This window comes from Euprymna scolopes, chromosome 7 (assembly GCF_053919585.1).
Source record: "Euprymna scolopes isolate OS-2025 chromosome 7, ASM5391958v1, whole genome shotgun sequence".
NCBI classification, from domain to species: domain Eukaryota; kingdom Metazoa; phylum Mollusca; class Cephalopoda; order Sepiida; family Sepiolidae; genus Euprymna; species Euprymna scolopes.
In genome coordinates this window covers 58,214,844-58,220,423 of record NC_136488.1, presented here as the reverse complement: position 1 = coordinate 58,220,423, position 5,580 = coordinate 58,214,844, and the positions used below count along the sequence as shown (strand labels likewise).

Below are 5,580 nucleotides of genomic sequence, written 5' to 3'. Positions count from 1 at the left end.
CAACCACCGTATTTTTACGTAGAGTCGCATTCACTACGCAAAAATATAGCCGTGGCACGAAATAGTGTCATATCCCTTTCTCATCCATCTTCGAATTTGTAAGTGGTCATAAATTTCAGAACCCTCTAAATTTTGATGGGAGGTACAACAGTCAGCCGCCTGCGTCAATAATCTAATACTCCTCTGTTCAATTAGGAACTCAGCAAATCAATTCCTACTCCACCATGCTTCTGTGGACGGCTTATACATGCTTCCTATACCAGAGAATATAATTATCCTTGCTTTCCATCGAGGCAGAGAAAAAGGGCACGAGGAATTATAACCATTTCCTTACATAATAGACCTCTATACAACAAGCCCTGTTATGAATTCCTTCACGGGATTTACCTCTCGTTTCTGTCAGTTGTTTGGTGTTAGTCTATTTTGATTAGGCTGGAGTTACGTGACTTCATACCGGATTACCTTTTTACTTTATTTTTGTGTAATTAATACATCCTTTATTTTTAAGGATGTGTTACAGAAAAAGGCGCTCAGATAGTATTAGTTGGAATACCAAATTAAGGCTATTTTCACAAAAGAATGAACTCAGGAACCTTAACTTATAGTAACTCAATGCAGTAGTATGTCAAGAATTTCTTTTTTTTTGTCAAAAACCATTAGACATTAGAAATTCGAGAATTCAGGAATCATCAACACCTTATTCGCAAATAAGTTTCCTTCAAAAATTTTCGAATATTCAAGAAACCATACAAAGTATCTGCTCACAGTTTATTCTTTTTTCTTCTATTATTTGTCCAAAACAATTTTTTTATAATTAACTTTCGATTAAAATTAAAAGAACATTTCAATTGATTTATTAATGAAATAAAATTCATCATGAATTCAATTCGAATTGATTTACTTCCACCACACATGGAAGCCAAATTAGTTAATGAGTAATTTTGTACAAATTATCAGTTTGAGACAAGAAGATTTCAACTATGTCGAATCTATGACATCCAAATTAATCGTTAATTACTCTCTTTATATATTCGTTTACTATAAAATTTTATATATTCGTTTACTATAAAACTAGAATCAGACGACCAGGCCTTTATGTGCTTCAGACTAAATATGCAACACAATATTAGCTATTTGTATTTTCTCTACCGCTCTATCTCAAACCAAGATGGCACCCTAATAAACAAAGTCTCAGACACCATAGATATACCACTCTCCCTCGATACTAGCGCACAAGTACATGTATTTGGTGACTTCAATGTCCACCACAGTAACTGGTTAGGATTCTCTAATCACACAGACGTAGCTGTTAGCACAACACATAGCTTCTCTATACCCATTCCCTATCTCAGTTGGTCACATTTCGGACACATTTCCCAGACCAGCAAGATAACATGCCTCACTTCTAGATCTCTTTCTGACAACGGTTCCCGATGAGTATACAACAAATGCCCACACCCCACTCGGGAATGATGATCACGCTGTGATAATGGTAGAAATCAGCCGAAATTCTCGCCGTAAAACTGAAGACCCACTACTCAAAACAACGAGATATTACAAAAAGGTTGATTGGGAAGCCATCAGGGAACTCATCAGAGATGCCCCATGGCAAAATATATTTACTCTTTCAGCGGAACAGTGTGCAAATGAGACCATTGAATGGTTCAAAAACTGCAATTGAAGCACATGTTCCCGCACGGAAATTCTATGGCAAGCCCCACTCTCCCCAATGGTTTACTTCTGCCTGTGCAGCTGCCATTTGTCAAAGGCAGCATTCGTTCCGCAGATTCAACCGACATAAGTCCAGCTCAAATAAACAGAAGTATATAGAAGCTAGAAATAATTGTAAGAGCGTGATAGAGACAGCTAAGACAGATTACTCTGAATCCACCAGAAAACGCATCGAAGCACAGAAATTAGGAACCCGGGATTTTTGGAAAATCTACAACAGCGTAGTAAATAATGGGCAGTCAACCATTCCCCCATTATCAAAAAATCATGAGGTTGCTTGTACGGCAATTGACAAGGCTAATCTGCTTGCTAGTCGGTTTGCCTCAACCTCCACACTGAACCCGGTACACCACTCCCTCTCTGATTTCCTCTGCGAACAGACGCCACACTAGACGATTTGAAAATGATCCCTTCTCAGGTACATGCTATGATAAAAAACCTAGACACCTCAAAAGCATGTGAACCAGATCTCATCCCGGCTGTGCTATTAAAAAAACTGCTCTGCCGAGGTGGCTTCAATTCTCTCCAAACTTTACAATAAATGACTTAACGAATCTTGCTTTCCCGACCGCTGGAAAACCGCTTCTGTGGTACCAGTCTTCAAGAATGCTGGTGAAAGAACTGACCCACTAAATTATCGCCCCATTAGCCTCCTCCCGCTTTTCGCCAAAATATTTTAGTCCTTTTTTAATCAAGCCTTAGCCCAGCACCTAACGGCTGCTAAACTCCTGACTGACAACCACTATGGATTCAGGGAAGCCCGTTCAACAGCAGATATCTTAACTGTAGTTTCTGAGCGTATATACCGTTCATTGGAAAAAAGAGAGGAGGGTAGAGTGGTAGCCCTTGATATATGTAACGCTTTTGACAGGGTATAGCACGATGGTCTTCTAAGGAAAATCATGGAATCACTGGAAGAATTCATAATGTAATTAAATCCTTCTTAAGTAAGAGAAAAATCCAAGTTGTCCTCGAGAGTCATATATCTAAACAATATGACATAAATGCGGGAGAACCTCTGGGGTCTATCCTTGGACCTATATTATTCCTGATATTCATAAATTACCTCCCTGATAAAATTGTTTCGGAGATGGGTATATTTGCCGATGACACCACTCTCTATAACATTTATTAGGGGAAAACAAATGAACACATATCCAAAGAAATGGCAGAAACACTAGAGAATGATCTCCAATCTGTAGTGGAATGGGGACAAAAATGGATGGTGACATTCAATGCTGCTAAGACTAAGCTTGTTTCCTTCAATAACTACAAGAAACCTTCTCTACCACCAATAGCAATGGCCAAGAACACATTGCCTGAAAGTACTACTTTTAAACTCCTCGGCATAACATTTACAGGGAATATGAACTGGAATAGATACATTGAGAGCATTGCCAAGGCTGCTGCAAGGAAGGTTGGCTCCCTCTACCGTGCTAGAAAACTACTTACGCCTGACAGTATCCTGCACCTCTTTAAGGCCACCATTCGCCCATGTATGGAGTAATGTTGTCACATCTGGGCTGGTGCATCTGCTGCTTGTCTCTCGCTCCTGGACAGGGTTCAAAAGAGAGTCGCCAACCTGATAGGGCCTGAACTGTCATCTAGGCTTCAGCCTCTGTCCCATCGACGAGATGTTGCATCCCTCTGCCTGTTCTACAAATACTTTAATAGTGAATGCTCTGACGAACTGCAAACACTTGTACCTCCCGACGTAACTACCCCCGACAAACCCGACAAGCTAGTAAGTCTCATCTATTTACAGTAGAGATCCCTAGGTGCAAGACATCCTTTTACTCCAATAGTTTCTTCCCCAAAACTGTAGGTCTTTGGAACTCCCTTCCGGGATTCTGCTTTCCCAACTGTACTGATATGCAGAAGTTCAAGTGTAATGTGACCAAACATCTTTCTACTCATCTCCCTTCATAATGACCCTGCTAATTATGTTCCTGATATTAGCCCCCTGCTTTAAAGTGCCACTGTGCCTTGTTTGTGGTGAAAATTGAATTAAAATAATTTAAAAAATATAGAAATAATCATTTAGAGAATAGTTATTTAACATTGTAGCGTCTGTTCTTATGCTACGCCCATCCGATTCTGTCCTCGAACAATGAATAGACTGAGGAAACATTTTATTTTTCTCTCTCCAAGAATAATGCAAAATAAGAATACATGTTATTTTTCTGAACGTTTAGAAATCAATTTAATTTCGAAATAAACTTTTCAATAAGTAATTTTCTCGTACAATCTTTCCATATAAAACACTAAACATCCAGAGCAACTCAAGTATTATGTTGAACCATTTCTTTTTTAAACTCATCAATAATACAGGCGCATTTCAATAACAATGTCTCAATAGTTGTTACAACAACATGGAAGGGGTGGGTGGCGTGAGAGCATCCGCATCAAACTAAGCGACCATGTGACTATTTTCAATGGAAAACTACCAACCAATTTTTTTAAAACTCATTAAAAACTATAAAATCCAAATCTAATTGTGTATACTTGCATGTCGGTTGTAACTCGTAATGAGATTTTACTGAACCCATATGAGCAATGGTGGGGACCGATCAATACAAGCAATAAACATAGAAAAAGAGAAAGAGCACACAACAGGTAGAGGAGAGAGTAAGGTTTTTAGTTGCGTGCAAGCGACTCTATAAGTCACTCCGTCGGTCGGTCGATCCGTAACACTTTAGTGCTTGGCCTTTTTGGTTAAGATAAAGGGCCGTTGTTAATAGATGCTGTTTTTAGCTTTTTAATATTTTCTTGGCCTTTTGGCCGGGATCAAAGCGTAGTATGTGTTCCGGAAGATACTGCAAGCAAATACCATATGTAGGGGCAGCCCCATATATTAGACCTTGGTCAAGGTATGGGCTCGGTGAGGGAGCAAAAAATACGCTTTTCTTGGTCTTTTGGCCAAAATCAAAGTGTAGTATCTGTTCCGCCAGATACTGCAAGCAAAGACCATATGTGGGGGGCAACTCCACATATAAGACCTTGATCAATGTAGGGGCACTCCTTCATACCAATTGTCACTATCCAGCTCCCCTACTTCCCGGAGAGTTGATCCCCATTTCCCCTTCACTCCTCACATTAAAATTGGCCTTGTGCCTAATTTGCTCGGTGGAGAGCTAATAAATACCCTTTTCTTGGCCTTTTGGCCAAGATCAAAGTGTAGTATCTGTTCTTAATACGTGCTGTACTTATGTTTGTAACTTTGTTATATAAAGTCGGGGATCACTTTTCTGTATTAATTTAATGTAAAATGATCGCCCGGTTTACAAGCCATTCAAGTCATTTACAAAGCCATTCAAGTCATTCTTCAGATCATTCAAGTTGTTTTTGAACGATTTCAGTTATTTTTAAGCATTCAAGTCATTCTTAAGGTCATTCAATTCATCCTTAAGCTCATCAAAGTCATTCTAAGTCATTTACTTTTTATTTATTTAAGTCATTTCAGCCCATTTTTCGGTCATTTTAGTTTATCTTTAAGAATTTCATGTACATTCTACATCCACGCATTCATTCATTACACGAGAGCACGCGACTAATGGCTATCGGCCTTGTTAATAAAAGCTCCTGGAACCACCTCATAAAGACTGCCACACATATACCCATTGCCCACGGCCGTACGCACTCGCCCCCTTTGTGACATTGACTCCATTATTCTAAAAAAATGATTGACATATTATTATTATGTGATAACGCATAACGGCGACTGACAATTTACTTAAACTATAAGGAGTTCGATGCGCGCGTTCGAGGTTACATATCTGTGGGAGAGTAAAACGTAGAGTGTCAAATTCTTTGAGAGGTGCTTTTATAACAAAACTTTCATGTTATTTA

General features: G+C 39.0%; 1 pseudogene; it reads left to right on the top strand.

The window, feature by feature from the left end:
• Positions 1 to 4,874: 4,874 nt before the first annotated feature.
• LOC145280486 (U2 spliceosomal RNA) lies at positions 4,875 to 5,049 on the top strand (annotated as a pseudogene).
• The last annotated feature ends 531 nt before the right edge of the window (positions 5,050 to 5,580 follow it).